Below are 21,714 nucleotides of genomic sequence, written 5' to 3'. Positions count from 1 at the left end.
GTTGTATAGAATAGAAAAGTACAGATAAGACCCAGCAAATGAAAGGGGGATGGTGGGAGGGTAACTTGGGCTGCAACAGTGAATACACTCGAACATCTACATTTATGGTAGGTACACAACTGTACTATGTTCATCGTGTTTCACTGTTGCAGTCATTAGTCTTGGGTTGAATCCCAAAGCTGAGAACGGGTGGCTGGGCTGAATAGGATTAGGAGAGGCTATGAGGCCCTGCAGAACTGCAGTGGCAAAGCCTGCTCTGGATTTAGAGTACAGAGGTAAGTGGTAGTGCTTTGTAAAAGTGTGCACTGAACTCCATGTTGCAGCCTCTAAGATGTCTTTGGTTGGTACTCCTCTGAGGAAGGCTGCTGAAGTGGCTGCTGCTCTGGCAGAATGTGGCCTAATGCTCTTAGGCACTGATTTGCCATGCTGTGAGTAGCAGAAACAAATGCAATGGCCTACCCATTTTTAAATAGTCTGTTTTGAGATAGCCTTTCCTTGTGATCCTGCAGCATATGCCACTAAAAGTTGCTCAGCCTTTCTGGAAGCTTTAGTTATGTCCAAGTAGAAGCGTAGCTGTCTGTGAATGTCCAAAGAATGCAGAAGTCTCTCACCCTTGTTCTGTGGGTTTGGATAAAAGGTAGGCAAGTGAATGGTTTGGTTAAGGGTCACACTGGGCACCACCTTCGGCATAAATGTAGGGTTCGTCCTCAAAGAGACCCCGTCTGGATGGAAAATGATAAAAGGTTCCACAGCCATGAGTGCCTGTAACTCCGAGACTCGTCTTGCAGAAGTTATTGCTAGGAGCAGAGCTGTTTTCCAGGATAAGAATTTTATATCAGCTGTTGAGGCTGGCTCAAAAGGAGGCAGTGTGAGTTTTTCCAAGACATAATTGAGGTCCCATGCAGGTACTGGTGCTGTCCTTGGAGGTCTTATGTTTTTGGCCCCTCTGAGGTACTGCCTTATTAAAGGGTGAGAAAAGATAGGTGGTTCTGTATTGTAATGGGCTGAAATGGCAGAGGCATGAATCTTAATTGATGAAAAGGATAGGCCTTTGTTCAGCATCTCAGTTAAGTATTGTAAAATCTGAGGAATATTGGGTACAAACGTGTCAATTCCTTGTTCCTGGTTCCAAGCACAGAATCTCTTCCATTTTTCTGCATAAGATTTTCTGGTACTGGGCCTCCTGGCCTCCAAGATAACATCCATTACAGCTTTTGAAAGAGGAGTGTTCTGAATGGCTACATTATCTGCCATGCTGCCAGATTTAAGGTCCTGAGTTGGCTGTGCAGGATCTGATTGTTTTGTTGGGTCAGTAAGTGAGATGTTTGAGGCAATGTCCAGGCTGGACCTTGAGACAAGTTCTTTAAGATTGGGTACCAGTGCTGGCGTGGCCAGTCTGGGGCAATCGGTATCATTTTTGGCTTCTCTTGTCTGACCTTTAGGAGTACCTTGGGGAGGAGAGGCAGTGGAGGAAAGGCATATACTGTTAGGTTTTTCCAGCTGAAGGATAGGGCATCCACTTTCCATGCTTGCTTGTGATAAATCCTTGTGCAGAATCTCTGTAGTTGGTAGTTGTGAGGGGAGGCAAATAGATCTATGTCAGGGCATCCCCATTTCCTCGTTATCATGCTGAAGACTTGTGGATCCAGTTTCCACTCGTGGGGATCCATGAGGTTTCTGCTTAGTTCGTCTGCCAGAGTATTTATTTTTCCTGGCAGGAATTGTGCTTGCAGGTGAACATGATAAGTCAATGCTGTGTCCCACAAAGTCATGGCTTGTCTGTAGAGGGGGTAGGAATGTGTGCCTCCTTGCTTGTTTATGTACCACATGACTGTAGTATTGTCCGTCCTTATCAGTAGTTGTCCTGGATGAAGTAGATCCTTGAAAGCTGTTAGGGCATTCTGAACAGCTAGCATCTCTTTTTGATTGATATGAAGATGCATCTGGCTTGCGGTCCATGTGCCCTGAATACATTTTCCTGCCATGTGGGCCCCCCAGGCATAATCTGATGCATCCGTAATTAGTTTCTGCCTGGCTGTGGGTAAAGTGAATGGCTGTCCCTTGTTGTGGAGACAAGCCTGTGCCCACCATCGAAACTCCTGTTGCAGGCAGGAAATGAGGGTAATTAATGTTTCCAGGCTGTGGCAATGTTGAGTCCAAACACTTTTTAGATACCACTATAGTTTCCTCATATGCAGTCTGGCATATGGAATTAGCAGAATGCAGGATGCCATGAAGCCCAAAGCCTGCAGGATTTCCCTTGCAGATAATTGGGTCTTTGTTGCCAACATTTTGAAGTAAGAAGTCAGTTGCCTTTGTTTGTCTGGCATGAGATAAGCCATCTGGGCAGTTGTATTTAAGCTTGCACCCAGGAATATCATCTCTTGAGAGGGTACTACTTTTGATTTCTTTTCGTTTACTGTGTACCCTAGGCAAATTAGTAATCTTTTTACAAACGCCAAATGCTTTAGTAGAATGTCTTTGTTCTCTGCTTGAATAAGGCAGTCGTCCAAGTAAGGATATATTTGAATTCCTCTTTGTCTGAAAAATGCAATTACTGGTGCCAGGCATTTTGTGAAGACCCTGGGCACAGTAGATAAGCCAAAGCGCAGTGCAGAGAATTGGTAGTGCATTTAGCCAGCTATGAATCTGAGGTATCTTCTGCAAGATTGTCTGATTGGGACATGCAGGTATGCCTCTTTTAGGTCCAAAGTTATGAGTCAAGCCTTCTTGCCCAGCATGGGCAGTAGCTGCTACAGAGTGAACATTTTGAATTTTGGAACGTCCAGAAATGTGTTTAGTACAGACAGGTCCAGTATTGGTCTCCAGGCTTTGTCCTTTCTGGGCACCAAGAAAAGTCTTGAGTAAAATCCTTATCCCTGCTTTTGCTGTGGTACTTGTTGAATGGCCCTCATGTCCATGAGGGATGAAACTTGCTTTTGTGCCTCTGCCCATTGATTGTGTGGCAGGTCTGGCATACCTTTTGCCCTTGGCAGGGTGTGAAAGTGGAACCTGTAGTCCTGAGACACTATGTTCAAGACCCATTTGTCCTGGGTAATCATGTGCCAATTTGGTGAAAAAAGTGCTAGTTTTCCACCTAAGGGGGCTGCCAAAAGATAAGTGCTTGGTTCTGGCAGAGGAAAGTCATTAGGACTGTTTCCTGTATGGTTGTGATTTGTCTTCTCTGCTTTTGGAGGTAGAAGCACCCCATTGTTTAGGCCTGTATGAGCCTTGGGGCTGAGATCTGCCTCTGGGGCATCTGTATCTGCCTCTTTGTGGCCTGTCTGACACTGGAAAGGACCAATTCTTCGTAGGCCAGTTTCTGCTAAATCTGGGTGGCTGTACCTGTAGGAAATCCTTAACTGTCTGCATGGATTTCGCTTTATCCTCCATTTTCTTCAACACCTCTTCTGCCTTAACACTAAACAAAGTATCATGCTGTAATGGAGCATCCAATAATTTTGCTTTAACATGATCAGGCAGATTCTGTTCCTTTAACCAAGCATGCCTTCTAATGACAGAACCCGTAACAGCGGCCCTGCAAGAGGCCTCCAGTGAATCAAAACCACATTGCAAAGTATGCTTTCCCACTTGTTCAGCTGCATGCAATAAATCCTGCATTTCTTTGTTATCAGAACATTCAGAATTTGTCAACATTTTCTGTTTAAGCAGTGACATTAAGTATTGCTGATATTTAAGTATATGAAACTGACAATTTAAAGCCCTTACAGCTAAGGTAGCAGAAGTGTAAACTTTTTTCACCCATCTGTCCAGTGCAATAGAATCCCTATCAGAGGGGACAGGGTTTTTGCAGTGGAAGCCTTGACCCCTCTGGGACCTTGAGATATAGTATCTGGGTCAGCAGCAGGGTTTTTATATAGAAATTTATGAGAGTCTGGAACCCTGCATTATCTGTCTGGCTTAGCAGGTGCAGGGAGTAAAGAGTGAGGAGACAGGCCGGACTAAGAAAAAACATCATCTACAATGTCTAGAACAGGTGGAATAGCAAGAGGTCTGTGCTGAGGTAGTAAAAGAAAGTCTCTGAGCCTTTTCTTAGATTCTGAGTAATCTTGGCTCTCCCAGTGAAAATGCTCCCTCATGGTATGCAGGGTTTCCCCAAAAGAATAATCCTCAGGAGGAGAGGCTGAAGGAATAGATTCTTCAGCATCAGAATCATCATAGGGAGGAAAAGAGTATCCCTGTTCAGAAGAGGAATCAGAGGAAATTGAAACCTGATCAGAAGAATCATATTCTGTCTCTTGCCTAGGCCTCTTATCAGGAGGGGGATGGGAACCCCTGATCAAAGTAATTAGGTCTTCGGCCATTTTAAGCATTTGTTTCTTAGGCATGGAAGTCTGTCCAGGAGAATGCTGTACTTGTTTCTTTGTCTTTAGAGCTGTTTTACTCTTTGTCTTTGAAGCTGAGGTTGGCTTGACATATAATTGTTTTGGTCTGAAAACACCCTCAGAAGCCGATGCCTGCTCAGCGGATTTGGACCCATCTGAGGAAATAGTTTCCGAGAGTCCAATACCTTGAGTATCCAGATGCCTAGTCGGCTCCACGTGGGAGTCGGAAGCGGCCTGTGGCTTTGAGGTAGCGGGCGTCAGGGGCTGCGAAAGCACCTCACTGAGAACCGGCGAACCGGCGACTGGCCTAGCGGGGGCCTCGTCATCGGTGTTGGACCTCAGATGCCTGTCCTTTTCCCTGCGCTTTTTATAAACTTCAGTCGTCGGTTGTTCTGATGGCATTGTATAAATAAACCTTCGGCCAATGTAATGAAAGGCAAAATCATATCAACGCTTAATATTGCGTTGGTTAAATCTAGCACAAAACCGACAGCTAGCAACGTCGTGATCAGGGCCTAGGCAAGGAATAAAGTAAGAATGAAAATCTTTATGAGGTATTTGCTTCCCACAAGAAATACAATTGTTAACTTTTTCTGACATCGGTCTGGAGCAAGAAAAAAGTTTCCTCAACGGGGTACTTAGCTTTAATGAAGACTTCGGATCTGAAATTCGATTTTGAAAATCTCAGGAGTCGGCTGACCGGCACTTGCGAACTGCTTTTGCTTCGGGCACCGCACGGCAAGAAAGACTGGAGAAAATGGCGTCGGCTGCATCTTTTATACCCCTGGCGCACTGACGTCAGGGAAGAGGCGACAGCAACCGACGCCGGACCAAGACTTTGGAATTCAGGCCGACTGTGGCTAGCCTGCTAGCAGGATAACCCAAGAGTAATGACTGCAACAGTGAAACACGATGAACATCTTAAATAATATCTAACTAACCACTGGCTATGTCCTTGTACTAACCCAGACTAAGGATTTTCTCATCCTATTATCATTATCATCTATTTCTTCCTTTGCTTTTCCACCTCTACTCGGTTTTCACTTTAAAGTCCACTACCTCTATGTTGGACTTATTCTACCCAAGCTATACATAATGAACTTCTCCCCTGTCGCTCTGTGTCTCTACCCCTCAACTAATTTTCTCCCAAATCTGTTCTCTTTAAACTAGTCTCTCTTGCTGCTCCTTACTTAAAATTTTGTTCTGGAATCTCCTCATCCTTCTGAATACTTCCTTCTTATTTTGTTCTAATTTCTTATATCACATATGCTTATTTACTTTGTAGCACCTGTTTTGTATAACTAGTATCTTTGAAGTTTAATGTCTTGAAACTGAATTTTTGTTGTGCTGTTTATTTTATGTGGAGCTTTTCTCCCCGGGCCTCTACTGAAAATGGATATATATCCAGTTAGACTAGCCTGATCAACAAATGTAAAATAAAAATAAATAAATATAATCAAAACATGCAACGCCAGACATTTTTGACAAAACAGTTACAGCTTTACCATGGAGTAAGAGGCTCAGGAATCGTACGCAGAGCCTTTGGTCAACACTATACTGTTTTCATATCCTCTCAAACATATGACTGAAACTATCAAAATTATCCCTCTCTTTAAACTGTGGAAGAAATTTACTGACCTGTTGTGCTTCTGGGGTCCAGTTACTCCCTTCCCCATTATCTCTATGACTCTGGCAAAGAGTCAACATCTCCTTCTCATGCTGCCTCTGCCTCTCCTTTTCCTCAGCTTCCAGACATAGCAGTTTCTCATTCTCCTCAGCCTGCAAACGTTGCAGTCTCTCATTGTCCTCCCTCTCTAGATGCCTCAGTCTCTCAGTTGCTTCTATTTCCACACGCCTGGCCTCCAACTCAAGTCTCTTTAGCTCCAGATGGATTTTTACGTCCTCTGCAGAAAGGTTGAGCTGTCCATTCTCCGAGGGTATTATATCTCCATTGCCAGTCTGATTGTCATCCTGGTTGCTGTTTTCTGATGCAGCTGTAACCAAGGCTGCAATCAGGTCTGCCTTAGTCAGGTTTCCATGCTCCAGTACCCTAGCCTGGCACATCTCTGCCAGCTGGCTCCTTGTCAGTTTTCCATACACTTCTGCTGACATGCTGCCTGCTCACCCTGAATAACTAAGCTAAGAAAATAAATAAAACAATTGTGATCTGAACTCATTCACTGAGTGGCTGAGTACAAAACACCTTCAAAGCTCACTGTACACAAGCTACAGGAATTCACTCAACCTACACCCCTACAAGCTAATTAGTATTTGCCAACCAATTAATATGTGATGTGGATATCCCACCACTGCCAAACAATTAATATGTGACTCCTGTGCCCTGGTCCAGCAATCAAGGAGCCTTAATCCTCACTAAAAACATGAGTGAGGGGCATCTCATATAGAAGTAAAGGATAACCAATACACACCGTAAAGTGCAATTTCCCATAAGAGCACACAGAGATCACAGTCGGTCTGGGGCTGGTCACTTCCTTGCTCCCAAGGTCCCCAATAAGACTCCCTACTGGCACAGCTATGGGGTCCAGATCTCAGCCAGCTGGGCAAGCTAAAATCTCCAGCACCCTCTCTGTCCAACCAGTGCTTTGTGTCCCTGCCCAAGTAGCTGACACACACACTTTCACATAAGAGTTTATACAACCACACAGACACTCCCGGGGAAGACTGGCACAGGTTCTCCAGCTGTGCCCCTTTTACCCAGACTATATGGTAGAAATCACTGCCGCCACCCAGCTGATATTTATCAACTACTCAAAGGCCCTTAAAAGGGTGTCCAATTATTACTGCACAATATTATTATCCAACTGGTAGTATCAATAAACAGTCAAGGCTTATTAGAGTGACTTGGTACAGTAATCACTACAAATATGCAATGTACTCTAGTGCTTAAATTATCTCTACACAAAACAGCCACAGTTGAAAGGTTTTAAAACATTTAATAATAAATAATAAAAACACAAGACAATACTTCTTACTATGCAGTATTAGTCAAGAGTTCAGAGATCACAGAGAAATATTTAAACTAATTCAGTAGTACAGTTCTGACATCACAGAAAAAACACTCAGATAATCTTTCTAGTTTCTAGCTATTTCTAACAGAAAACACAAGTTTAAGATAAACTTACTTATAGAGCAAGACAGTGCTGTGAGTTGGATGGTCAAGACAAACATGATTAATGGTCTCTGATTCTCTCTGTTTTTTTAAATCACATTTCTGGTTCCCATTACATCATTCTTCATAATTCCTTGGGTTCCCAGGCTAACAGAAACTACATTTACATTCTTAACACCTCTTTGTGTTATCTTGCAGCTGGTCAGGAAGCAGAGCAAAAAAATAATTTGCATGTTTAAATCTATCAATTTAACTCTTGGTTAAAACAATAGAAAGAATGTCTTTATCTAGTCAGGCTGGAGCCAACTTTAGATCAAAGGGTCACAACATGCTTTACTTGGTCAGCTTTCTGCCAGCAGAGTATACTGTTTTTAATTTTTTTTCAGTTCCACATCTAACAGCAGTTTTTTTTCCATTTAAGGCAACAAGCCTGATTTACAAATGACAGAATTGTCTATAAAATTCTATCTGGCTAGGCTGGCAGCCTTCACAAGTTGTATAGCCTCTTTCTTTTAAATAAGAAGTTTGCATTTTTACTCTCTTTATTCTAGTTGCACTATTACATTTTAAACAAAATTCACAACTGTCAATGTTTGGACCCCAAATATGAACTGTGAGTGAACATTTTCTTAGGTAATATGCCTACCACAAGCAACTTTACTGCTAGATTTGGAAGGGAAATACATAACCCTCCAGAAGAAAATCTGCCTTTACAGACATTCTGTACATCCAATGTCAATACATGCAAGACAAATGACAAAACTAAAAACTAAAAAATTGAGAAACTAGTGTCTTAAAACTTCATTGATGAGCTCAGTCACAATAATTCCCCAAAATTATGAAAACCAGGTAGTGTTCCAAAGCAACAAGCCTTTATTCGTCACAGACAAGTCATTCTCAGTAACAAAAATATTTTACAATGTTAAACATATCAGCCTTTATACACTTAGAAGTAGGTGTGGAAAATATATGTACTGTTTAATTTTAAAACAGCCTGTTCAAGGCAAATAATATAAACAGGGCTGCAAAAGTGCATTTTAGAAAAGCAAGTACCCACCCTCACACACTGCTACTGATTAGGTCAAACTAAATCCTAGTTGAGGAAAACACTACCGATCTATTTGCAACCTACATTCCCAAATGAGGTATTAAGAAAAGCATACCATACGCCTAAAAAGACTTACTTTTAACTAAAATTGCTTTCAGCTAGCTAAGGCAATAAAGCCTTCATCAGGTCACTGACAAGATCTAAAATCATATAAAAGGTAGATAAGTAAAACAAGTTAACTAGATGGATACAAGAAAAAACACATAGCTATCTAACCATAAACATTATCTAACTAGAACACTATAAATATAAATATATATACATATATATATATATATATATATATATATATATATGTGTGTGTGTGTGTGTCTAATAATATGGAAGTGTGTATAAAAACGTAGTTATTTATAGCTCAAAGAAAATTATTTCGAAAAAATTATTTCAGAAAAAATATTTTATTTACAGCTCTGAAAAAATGTCAGTGCTTTATAGTAAAAAAAAACTTTCATGACAGTTTTCATGTTTACAGCCCCAAAAATATGTTTATTCAATGAAAACCAGTACAAAAACACACAAAACTAGTGGAAGAAGTAAGCTAGTAATGTATAAAAGTGTGCAGGTGTGTGTATGAGTGTGCCTGAGTATGCTAAATGTGGGAATTATACCAATACTTCATGGAAATACTTCACTTTAACAGCAGCAGCATGAAAAATGTGTTTTGAATTTACCATTTAAATCTCTAGTATGATGCAAAAGTGCACTAAATCTAATCAAAGCAGAATTCAGGTTAAAGTAACTAAACACATATACATTTATCTACACTTCTGCACTATCTTGGTCTTCAGGTGTTTGATTCTTAGTCTACATATACATTTATACACATACTACACATAATTTTTTTATTTTTAGTACATAAAAATATTTCCTCAGAAATTCATTAAAAAGCCTTTACAGATTGTGTGTCAGCTTATGTAAAAGTCCTGGTTTTCTGAATGCATTTAATTTCAACTGCCTGCATAATTCTTTTTTCTCCAAAACACCATTAACGTCCTCTTCAAGCTCATCCATCTCCACATCGCCCAGAATGATAAATTTAAAACCAGAATGCCTGGGGTATTCTAAAAAGTGTTTGGATAAGTTGTTCCTCTGGCATTTAAGTCTGATGTCAGAAAGATGACCTGAAATCCTCCGTTTTAGTTTACTCATAGTCTTACCCACATAAAATGCAGGACAGTCATTACACATGGCCCTATATACAACTTTTTCAGTATTACAGTTACCACCTGGTGAAGTTTTCACTGTCTTTTTAAGATAGGGGCACTCAAATGAGTCACACTCCATCAAGACTCACAGAAAGTGCAGTTAGGTGGCCCACAAATATTGGTGTTCATGTCATCCTGGTGTTTCTTCTTATTTTTCCTTTTCTTTTCCACAGTTATGTATGCTTTTCTGCTATTTTTATATACCAAAGAAGGGTGTTCTCCTAAAACCCTTACAAGCTGCTGAATGTCAGTGAGGATGGCCCAGTTCTCCTTAATGATGGCTTTCACTGTACTGAAATCACAGGTGTAAGTTAGAATGGAACTGTCCTTACTCTTCTCTTCTTTTGGGTTAGGGTGGCCTCATTGCTTAATTCTACCAAAAGGTCTATTCCATACAGGGTCATTGTTAATTTTAGAATCTCTAATGGGATCCATGATCATATGTAACATGTTTGATTCGTATCTTCTGGTTAAGAAATAATTTTCAAGATCATTCATATTTTTGAGAAAAGGGGCCAAATCTGCAGTAATACATGCTAATCTGTAGTCTTGTGACTTTATTACATTGTGCTTAGTTTTTACTGGATGCATACTGTCTCTGTGATGCAGTCCACTCTTGTTGGTTTCTAGTGTAAGGTAATAATTAATTTTCCTCTGTCTTTATCAATACTGTCAGTCATATCAAGGAACTGCATTGACTCCCAGCTAATGGAAGTGGCAAATTTCAAGAAGAAGGTGGAGTTACTGATGTAATGGATAAACTCAGTGAGTTTCGATTTCTCACCATCCCAGACAATGAATACATTGTCATTAAAGCGAAGGAAGCTAGTCATAAATCTCCGACATTCACTTTGCAGTAGAAATTCCTTCTCCCACTTGCCTAAGACTACATTGGCCAGGCTAGGGGCCATAGCCGCCCATGGCTATGCCGTTCATCTGTTTGCAAGCCTGGCTATTGAAACAAAAAATTATAACTTAACACCAAGTTTATTAGCTTTCCCAAGAATTCAGTTTGCCCTTGTGCAACATTGTTATTTCTGCTATAAGCCTATGTAGCTGCTTCAATACAGTACATAACAGTGTAGAGGGCTTCAATGTCAACTGTTACCAATATGCTTTTTTCATTCACAAATACTTCTTTTATTTTTCTTAAAAAATCAAGTGAATCTAAAATAAAAGATGAGTTCCTTTCAGCAAGAGGCTGTAGAATAAAATCTATGTATATGGCAGTGGCCTCTGATATGGAACCTTCACTTACAATGACAAGTCTGTAAGGTGGATGGATCTTCCCTATTCTTATGGGGTTTGGGAATCCCAAAAAAAAACAAGGTAAAATGGGGTGAGGAGTGTTCAAATACTCAAAAAAGTTTTCACTAATAAGTTCTTCATTAAGCATTGTAGTCAGCTTATATTTCTATTCTATAAATGCAGTTTTAACCTCCTCAAAGGAATGTTTAGAATAAAACTCAGGCGTGTTCAGCTTGTTCTCTACTTTCATTATATAAATGTCAATATATGTAACTACCCTTGTCAGCCTTCATAACATGTCTAGTTGCTCAAATCCTTAAGTGCTAATATCTCATCCTTTGAAATAGTATAAATCTTACATTTTTGTGTTTTTCTGAGAACCTTTTGGGGGGCAAAAACTACTGGGTCTTTTAATTTTTTTTTCTTCAATGGGTTTATCTTCCTCTGTGTAATTTTTCTCATGAAAAAAAAAGTTTCAAATTCAACTTCCTCACATACATTTTTAAATCAATGATGGTCTGTGTCTGGTTTCATGACTTTTGGGAATTACTGTGACTGAGCTCATCAATGAAGTTTTAAGACCACTAGTTTCTCTGTTTTATATTTTTTCCTCATCACTCGTGGCGGTGAGGTTGGAACTACACAGATTCCTATGTTTGTTTATTTTTTATACAAATGACAGAAATGTAGCTAAGCAGCTCTCAGTTTAAAAACAACACAGATCTGAATGTACATGGCAGCACTATTTATATGAGAGCCTCATCTCAGAATGTCAGTACCTATGACATCACCAGCCTTCTCTACGGAACCAGATGGCTATATATTAAAAGATGGCTGAACAATGCAGCTATACTGGTGAGTAAAACAAATGTTAATATTTATTGCTACATTGGCTCTCTCTCAACTATGATCAGAGATGCATATTACTAAACATATGAAAACAAAACACTCCTGTGCACATTAAATAGCTACATTTTGGATATTTAAAATTATTTCACCACACAGTAAACTATATCAGTCACTATTGCTGGACACATTACTTTACACATCCAAATAATTACTACTCACAAAAGATGCACTATGGTAAGAAAATGAACAGGTACTCACCTATCCCTCTGCTATTCAGACAATGTAAACTGTTATGGGCCCAAACTTTCACTTACAGCCAAGCCACAGGATTAAATCTGCACCACACACACATATTATTTGCCTGTTGTGACTGTTGAATCAAACACCTGTAAGGAAAAAAATTTAATTTCAGGTGCACATAATAATGAATACCAATCTTTTAGAAGCATACAGCAGAAGACCTTTTGTCAAGCCTCATTTTATTACATTAAAGTAAAACGAAACTATTTCATGTTCAGTGGGTGCTTCAGATCCTCTTATAAAGTAAAGATGATGAGAATGTAACTGTGACTCTCAGTAAACAAGCAAAGAAGGACATAAATGCTTTAAATATGATGACAAAAGTTTGCATGAAAGATGGCCACACTGTAAACTGTGGAAGTCTTTCATAGTCTCAATGCAAAATATTATAGAAAAATCCTCAGACCATCACGACTGGATTTAAACATTTTAATTCTCTGAATATTTAATGTCCAAAACTTGTTTCTGAAACTTCTACAGTGCACTGTGTTCCAGGAATAAAGATGTATTAAATAAAAAAGACAAATAAATGTAGTACTCTGAAACATTGTTGGCGAGCAAGTGTTTTTTATAGTATAAAAAGATAAACGTATAGCTACGAAACCGAAGGCCCAATCATATGGTGCAGCTACTCACCATATCAATGAAGTAAGTTATTAAGTTTGTTAAACAAAGCCCTGTACCTATTTTAAAATCTGAGAATCATCCAGACATACTAAATAGTAGAGACTTTTGTCTCATGGAATGTAAAACGGAACTTTTTGTTAGTATCTTTATCCCATCCTATGACAAACAAGCCCGTCACAACTTGCTCATTCATCATCTTTCTATTATCTTCATTTAGCAGCAGCCAAAAGGCGACATGGACCTGCTAGCCTGCTAAGCTGTCATACCTCTCAACTGTACAGATTTTTGCAGAATGTCCAGATTTTTTGTTTCATGTTTTTGGTCAGTTTTTCATAAAATTGCTGTTTTCTGGCAAATTAGTGATAAATCATTAAACACTGAAACTAGAAAATAATGACAGGCATTTGAGTATCAGACTTCATACCCAAAATTCATGCTAATGCAAAAAAAGAAGTTATGTACTCACCATAACATTCCATCTGAGTAGTTGCACTTCATTTGTTTTCAACCTGTGGGTTTTGGATCTGACACGGCTGCATTTTCCAGCTACTGAGCTCCAAGCACCTCCCCTTACCCATAATGCCCCCTGTCTCTTTCCTCCCTTCAGATCAAGTTTGCTGCTAACTATCTAACACATATCTGACCCAACAAGACTCCATCCTTACTGGCAGCCTGAAAATCCTAATTCCCAGTTTGACCAAGAACATTTCTGGAGTAGCCATATTTCTATATGGTCAGTACCAAAGTGATAAGGTCGGGGGAAGGGGGGGTGGTTGAAGACAAATGAAGTACAACTCCTCAGATGGAACATTATGGTAAGTACATAACTTCTTTATCTGAAGTAGTTGACTTCATTTGATCTTCAGTCTGTGGGACAGAGTCCCCAGCTACCAAACACCTGGGTGGCCCTCATGGAAAGATATTCTGGAGCACCATGGAGCCAAAGGATGCCCTGTTCCTTGACACAATATCCAACTTGTAATGCAAAATTAAGGTATGACATGAGGATCATGTAGCTGTAGAACAAATATCATCCAGTGACACTCTAGACCAAAAAGCCGCAGAAATAGCCATAGACCTGGTAGAATGCGCTTTTACCTGATGCAGAGGGGGGGTGCCTCTAGAAGAAACCTCACCAAAACAATAAATAGAACATGCTGGAAGGTTGGATTCCTGTCACAGAGACTCCCCATGCTTTGGAACAAAATTCCAAACTACATTAGGCAGAGCCCCTCACTAACACTCTTCAAGAGAAATCTTGACGAGTGGATGGGTAACAGAAAATATACCCCTGGGATCACTTCATTGGCTCTGCTTGACAGAGGATCAGTTAATTAATCAATGGGGTGGCGATAGCCGATACACTCTGGCTAGGCTTATAAATGCCCTCGGGAGATAGCCTAGTACCTACCTATGAACCTATGAACCTATAAGAATATGCTCGAATAATGCATTGGGAAATCCAACAAGCAATTGTCACTTTAGAAATTGGTTTTCCTAAGAAAGATCTTGAGTAAGAAACAAACAAATGATCTGATTTACGAAAGGCTTTAGTCCTGTGCAAGTAAAATCTCAATTGCCTATGAACATCCAACAAATGCAATTTATACTCCTCTTTATTTTGAAAATTTGGGAAAAACACTGGTAGATTAATAGTCTGGTTAATATTGGCCTCTGACACTAATCTGGGAAGGAAGGAAGGGTTGGCGCGCAAGGATACTCCATCTTTATGAAATATTATATAGGGAGGCTTGAAGGATAGAGCTTGAAGTTCCGACACTCTCTTGGCAGAAGAAATGGCCACCAAAAAGGCAGTCTTACAAGGCAGATACTGCAAATCTACCGAAGCTGCCGGTTCAAAAGGTGGAGAGACTAACGCCTGGAGCACAAAAGTAAGCTCCCGGGGGGAGTGGGATCCTTAACTGGAGGTCTAAGTAGAAAGGTACCTTTAAGGAAGGACTTGCAAAGTTTTGAAGAGGCTAAAGAAGACATGTTTTCCCCCCACATGAAAGTTAGAAATAGCCAATTGAACTTCCACTGTGGAGAAACTGGCCCCTTGAAGAAAAATTCCTGCCAGAAACTCTAGTACTGCAGACAATGGAGCTGTGAAAGAATCCATGGCATGCTGTGAGGCTCATACAGAAAAAAATTTCCATTTGCTATGATACACCTTTCTGGTGGAAGACTTGTGAGCCATCACCAAAACAGCCTTAATTGGAGAAGATAAACCAGGAGTCCATCATGGAAACTGGAGCAACCAAGCAGTGAGCTTCAGACTGTCCAGGTCTGGATGAGGAATCCATGAGGGATGAAAAATAAGATCCCGAACTGGATCCAACGTCCATGGTGGAACTGGTAGATGAGACCATAGGGAGAGGAACCAAACTTGGTGAGGCCAGAATGGGGTGATGAGGATCACAGTGCTCCCCAGCCTGCGAGCTTTCTGAGGAAACTTCAAAATGAGGGGTAATGGAAGATAAGCAAAAAGAAGTCCGGGAGGCCAAGCATGAATCAGTGCATCTCTGGGGGCTTTCCCCTGAGGGGGATTCACAGCGAAGAACTCACTGCATTTCGCATTGGAAGGGGATGAGAACAGATCGCAGCAAGGATGACCCCACTTTTGAAAGATCTGTTCTGCTACTGAAGGATTCAGAGACCACTTGTAAGGCATCAGGACAGATCTGCTGAGCCTGTCTGCTAAAATGCTGGACCATCCCGGAATGTGTGTTGCCACCAGAAAACAGCCGGTGGAGAGTGCCCATTCCCACACTCTCATGGTGACAGAGGGGATAAGATCTGATTCCCCCTTGTTTGTTGATATACCAGACCACTGACATACTGCCTGAATTGCGATCATTCCTAGAGGACAATGAGCAAGAAGAGCCTGCAATGCAAGAAGAACTGCCCTCATCTCCAGGATGTTGATATGCAAATTGGTCTTGGATGGGGAACACGTACCTTGGACTGCCCTTCCCGAGTAATGCCCCCCCCCCCCCAGCTAGGAGGCGTCTGTAGTCACTATGGTTTTGGGAAAGGACGTAAGAAAAGGACGTCCCTTCCGCGGGTCCGTGGACTGAATCCACCACTGAAGAGAGTCCCTGCATACTCCAGAGATTTGAATAGGGTGAGATAAAGGTAGATCTAACATGGACCACTGAACCATGAGAGTCCACTGAAGAATTTGCTTATGAAGGTGTGCTAAAGTTAACAGGTTGATCGTGACTGTCATAGATCCCAATGCTTTGTGAACTGCTTCTGCTGTCAGAACTTGGGCTTGAAGGACATACCGGATGTGCATCTTTAAACTGCGTATCCTGTCCAGGGTGAGGAAAACTCTCATTTGAATGGTATTCAACCGAGCCCCGATGAAGTCTAGTATCTGAACTGGGGCCAGTGAAGATTTGCTTTGGTTGATGGTGATGCCCAGTTTGTTTGCTAGATGAAAAAAGAAGTTCCTGGCCTGACAAAGTGGATGCTTGGAAGGGGCAGGAAAGAGCCAATCATCCAGGTAAAGGGAAGACCTGAATTCCCTGACGCCTCAGGTGAGCCGGTACTACCTCCATCACCTTGGTAAACACCCTAGGGGCTGTGGTGAGACCAAAGGAAAGGGCTCTGAACTGGCAATGATTGGCTCCTAGCCAGTAGCAGAGGAATCTCCGATAGTGCCTGTCCATCTTGATGTTATAGTATGCATCCTGGAGGTCTACTGAGCACATCCAATTATTTGCCTGCAGATAGGGCAGGATGGATAGAAGAGTGACCATCCGAAATTTTGTTTTGACTACCAAAAAGTTCAAGGTGGACAGATCCAGGATAGGTCTGAGGTCCCACGTTTTCTTCAGCACTAAAAAGAAGCTGGAGTAAATGCCTTATCTGGATTGGTCTGGGGGGACAGGTTGGATGACCCATTTCTTTAGCAGCTTTTTTATTTCTAGTGCTGATTCCTCCCTTTGCATGAGTGGGACATCTGGGAGGTGTTTCTTCAGTCATGGTGGTTCTTTGAATGGGATGAAATATCCTCTGGATATAATTCGCAACACTCAGTGATCTATTGTAATGGACTCCCATGCCATTGGGTGTAGCGACAGGCGACACCCTACTGACTCCAGAGACAAGTGGTCGGGCAACCCCTTCAGGGCTGCTGCCCAGGTTTCTCCGAGAAGGGTTCTCCAGACCTGAAGTTTCTAGCACCCCCCTCTGCTTCTAGGGCGGCGTCTGTCATATCCCCCTCTACCTCTGGGGAAAGTGAGTCCTGAGTGTCCCAGGAAAATGCTTGAGACTTCTGGAACTACATCTTCTTCATCCCTCACTGATTCTTGGAAAAGGATCTTTGATGGGAGGAGAAGCAGATCCCAATTGCAGATAGTGCCATCCCATCCCTCTCACTCTGGACCAATGTCTCTCTAACCGATTTCCCAAAAAGGGAAGAACGATCATAAGGGGCACTTGTGAATGATGCCGTAAAGGGTTCCGAGAATTGACAAAGCCAGAGCCAGGCATGGCGCCAGATGGCAACTCCTGTCCTGGCCACCCTGGCGTCTCCCTCTGTAGCGTGAGAGAGCAGGCACATGGATGTATTTGAAACTGCTTTAGGAGTGGCCATTCGAGCGGAGAATGTCTTTTTGTTCTCCACCGACATGGACTCCGGGGTCGACTCAGTGACTTCCTTGACCAAGTCTCGCTGTAATCGAATGACGTGTGCCATGCAGTTCAGTGCCCTTACCAAGAAGGTCGCTGAAGCATACACACACTTCCCAAAATGGTCCATCACCCTTGATTCTCAATCAGGAGGGTGAACCTTGGAGCTCTCCTGTGTGAGATCCTTCTTGGTGGCGGCTGCCACAACCATAGCATCCGTCACGCTTGTTGCTTCATTAACGGCAAATGAGATGTGGAGGGAGGGAGGAGACAGGGGCATTATGGGTAAGGGGAGGAGCCTGGAGCTTGGATCAGTAGCTGGAAAATGCAGCTGTGTCGGATCCGATTCAGAACCGAAACTAGGCTTGCCACCGTTCATCATGGCTAAAACCGGAATAACGCCACGCCCCTCGCATCATTAGTAACCCTGCCCGTCTTACCCCCTCCCCCACCCACATTCCACCCATTTTGTGATGTCACAATGACATCACTTGTCGAGGAACGTCCTTTTTTTCCATTCCTGCTGCCTCCTTTCGGCTGATTTACTATGCCTTTCTGTAAAAAAAAAGCATAGTAAATCAGCCGATTTACAAACTCCGATAGTCTGTTTCCTTTTTGAAACAGAATACCAGAGTTTGTACAGTGTTTTCCGGACTACCGGAGAATCATTTTGATTTCTGGATAGTCCGAAAAAAATGGAGGGGTGGCAACCCTATCCGAAACCCACAGGTTGTAGATCAAATTAAGTCAACTACTTCAGATCCTGTTATTCTATCAACTTTCCAAGTTTGTAAGAGCAATATTTAAAAATTGTCCCTCTTTTTGGGCCTCTGTGCAGATTTCTTGCTCTAAGAGGTGGAGGTATTATTCCATATACAGATACACACAGCAAGAAAATGTGAGTCCCAAGACTAGAAAAATTCCCTTATTAGCCACAACAAAAAGTTGAGATCCCTCATCAAAACCTCCAAAGCTAGCTATAAAGGCAGAACTGCAGCAGACACTAAAAACAACCACAAAGCCTTCTATAGTTATATAAAGAATTTCCACGACAATACCCAGATTTGCTGTGAGTTACTGCACAATGGTTCCTCCTACACTGAGCCAACAGATATTGCCAACATACTGGCCGACAGATTCAGTGCCAACTTTACCCCACTCCTCCCCCAAAGAACTAATCTTAATACCAGAAGAATGCCAGGCACCCAGCATTACTGCAGCACGGGTTAAAGCTGCATTGTCCAAGGCCAAGAATACAGCTTTCATGGGACCCAACAATATCCCTGGCTGTGTTCTACATGAATTACAAAGTTAACCAGCACCACATCTGTGCACCCTATTCACTCACAGCCTCACCTCAGGCTTTGTCCCTTCTGAATGGCGCACTGCTACAGTCATCCATCTCCATAAAGGAGAAGCAACTACAGATCTTGGAAATTATTGCCCCATTAGCCTGATGACTCTGATATGTAAGGCTATGGAGCGCATCATCATGGACCTAATTAACAAGGATATAAAGAATCTCCAAACTCTAGATCCCACACAATTTACTTTTGTGAAAGGTAGCTCATGCTTTCTCAACCTGCTTGACTTCTTGAGTCAGTCACCAGAGCTATGGATGAGGGTAAGGCAGTTCCACACAGCCTACCTCGATCTGGCCAAGGCATTTGATACCCTTCTTCACTCAGAAATTATTGATAAACTCACCAAACTAGGCATCAACCCATATATTGTTAGGTTGGCTGCAAATTGGCTCACAGATAAAACCCACAGTGTGAAAGTAGCGGACTCCAAGTCAGACTGGCGACCAGTCACGAGTGGAGTCCCAAAGGGATCAGTCTTGGGTCCTCTCCTGTTTGGCATCTACTTCTCAGAAGTCCAGGCCAACATGGAGGGACTCTGGCTGACCAAGTTCACAAACGACTGCAAGCTGGGAGCAATTATTAACTCCCCAAGTGATGCAGACATCCTACAGAAAGGCCTCACTGAGACCAATGACTGGTGTCAAAGCCATGGCCTTAAGCTTAATGCCAAAAAATGCGTCATCATCCCCTTTGGGAAAAACTCAGTTCCCACTAATTACCACATCGATGGGAGCCCACTGAACACTGAAGGAGTTATAACAGGTCTGGGGACACAGGTTGACAGCAACCTCTCCTTCGACCACCACACTGTCACTGTGGTCATCTCATTACCAAGGGTTTTTCATTCAGGAAGAAAGAGGTCATCATTTCTCTCTACTCTTCCCTCATTAGACCAGTCATAGAGTATAATGTCCCATTTGGCATGTACCTCACTAGACACCTGCAACAGCTGGAGAGGCCACAAAAGTACCTCATGAAGAGGATCCTAGGCCTTAAAAACATATTCTGCATGGACAGACTCAAAAAACTCCAGGTATTCTCTGTCTCATATCGTCTAAGAGGTGATCTCTGCTTGACTTACAAAGCCATGTCTGACTCAGCTCTGTTAGAAATGCTACATCTAAAGAAATCCCAGTCCCTTCACACCACATGCTCCAGAGACCTCAGCCTCATTACCACAATCAACAGAACATGCTGGAGGGACAGGTTCATAACCCAGAGACTGCCCATGCTCTGAAATAGACTTCCCATACATGTCAAGCAGAGCACCTCACCTGCCCTCTCCAAGAGAAATCTTGATGAGTTGATGGGAAATAGAAAGTTTACGCTGGGGATTACTGCAGTGGCTCTGCTTGATAGAGGCACTGGGAACTGAAGTCGGGCGACACAATGCCAGGGCATTTCTATGGGCTAGGCTTGTAAAGGCTCCAGGGCCATTAGCCTAGTACACACCTATGAACCTTTGAACACACACACGCACTACAGAAACTTGGCAGCCCAAATGCCTAATTGTAGTTCCCTCTGGCTTGCTGCACTGACATCAACTGTCCTGTAAGTGGCAGAATCACAACAAGATCAGTATGCCTTCCTATTACTTTGATGAGTTAACTCATTCAAGTGTACAGCTCCATTTTTCTACACTTCCAGTTAACACCCATAGGTCCTTGTGGTGACAAAAGACCTTTTATGGGTCTGGCTTGTTTAATTAAGTCACTTACCAGCTAATAATAAGCAGCATTATAAAGGGCAAATATTAACTAAAAAAATGACACTGATACTGTTAACTTGAATGTCTGCAACATAGAAATCAATCATAGTTTGCCACTTATTATTCATATTTTTTATATTTATGTTCATATTTTTATAAATCAGGAGACCTACTTGCTACTGAGTGTGAAATGCCATGGAGGGAAACAGGAAAACTCATTGTTAATGTTCCATTTATTTTGCATTACAGATATAAAGTTAGTTGTTAGTAATTTGTAAAATATGCAGTATTTATGTATGCGTGCACCATTTCATACACCAAGCGACTCACAAACTGTTGCATGGCATCAGATGAAACCTTAGATGTTGTTGAAGAAAACGGTCAGTGATGTTTGCACTATACATTGCACATCTTGGGAGATCTTCAGTGTTATTTATATTACTAATTATGCAATCGAGGTCTTCAGTGTTATTTATATTACTAATTATGCAATCAAATGTATGTTTTCAGATTTCTGTAAATACCTCAATAAGTATGCACAGATAGATGAATTTCTTGCTGTTATGTGAAAGCTTAAGTAGTCTAGTTAATAAAAGTATTCTAATAATATACATCTAGGTTGTACAGTTTCTAAAATTTGATGATTTATTTACGAAGATTTAGCAAAAAATATAATTATGGGTTTGTGTGCATTACACTACATAGCACTATTTATGGAAAGACAGTTAATTAATGCACTGACAGTTATCACTGTAAAGAATACTTCTTCCTGATAACATTAATACTTCTGTGGTTTAATTACCTTTTATTGTTCACAAAATATTTACATCTATCTTATACTTTTTTAGTTGATTTTTCTAAAAATGTTCTGGAGTGCTAGGATGTCTATATGCTGCCAGAGGTGTGGCATTCCACATCACATAGGTGTTAATGAGTTAACCAACTTTTGTCACTCACCCCTACCTCAATGCTGACTCTTTTAGGACTCAGGTCCAATCATCGAACTCTGGTTGCTGGGGCTACAGTGTCACGGAAATTGCTATGTGACACAATCTATATGAAAGCTATAATATAAAAAAACAATCTCACATGGTCCTACCTTTTACACTTTTTGAATTAATGTATACAAGCTGTACTAGGAAAATAAATGTTACTCTTCTATGGCAGACTATGGTGACAAGTGCTAAATAG

At 41.5% G+C, this 21,714-nt stretch overlaps 1 long non-coding RNA gene across 2 annotated transcripts in view; it reads right to left on the bottom strand.

The window, feature by feature from the left end:
• Window positions 1-21,714, bottom strand: part of LOC122796597 — an 833,012-nt gene that overhangs the window by 638,862 nt on the left and 172,436 nt on the right. For both annotated transcript variants that reach the window (XR_006363994.1, XR_006363995.1), the window contains exon 2: window positions 12,145-12,272. This is a non-coding gene — a long non-coding RNA (uncharacterized LOC122796597). The remainder of the gene's footprint in view (window positions 1-12,144; window positions 12,273-21,714) is intronic.

This window comes from Protopterus annectens, chromosome 3.part0 (genome assembly GCF_019279795.1).
Source record: "Protopterus annectens isolate FY-2018-M chromosome 3.part0, PAN1.0, whole genome shotgun sequence".
Classification (NCBI taxonomy): Eukaryota; Metazoa; Chordata; order Ceratodontiformes; family Protopteridae; genus Protopterus; species Protopterus annectens.
Note: the sequence above shows the minus strand (reverse complement) of the source record. Positions and strands in the feature narration are given on the sequence as shown.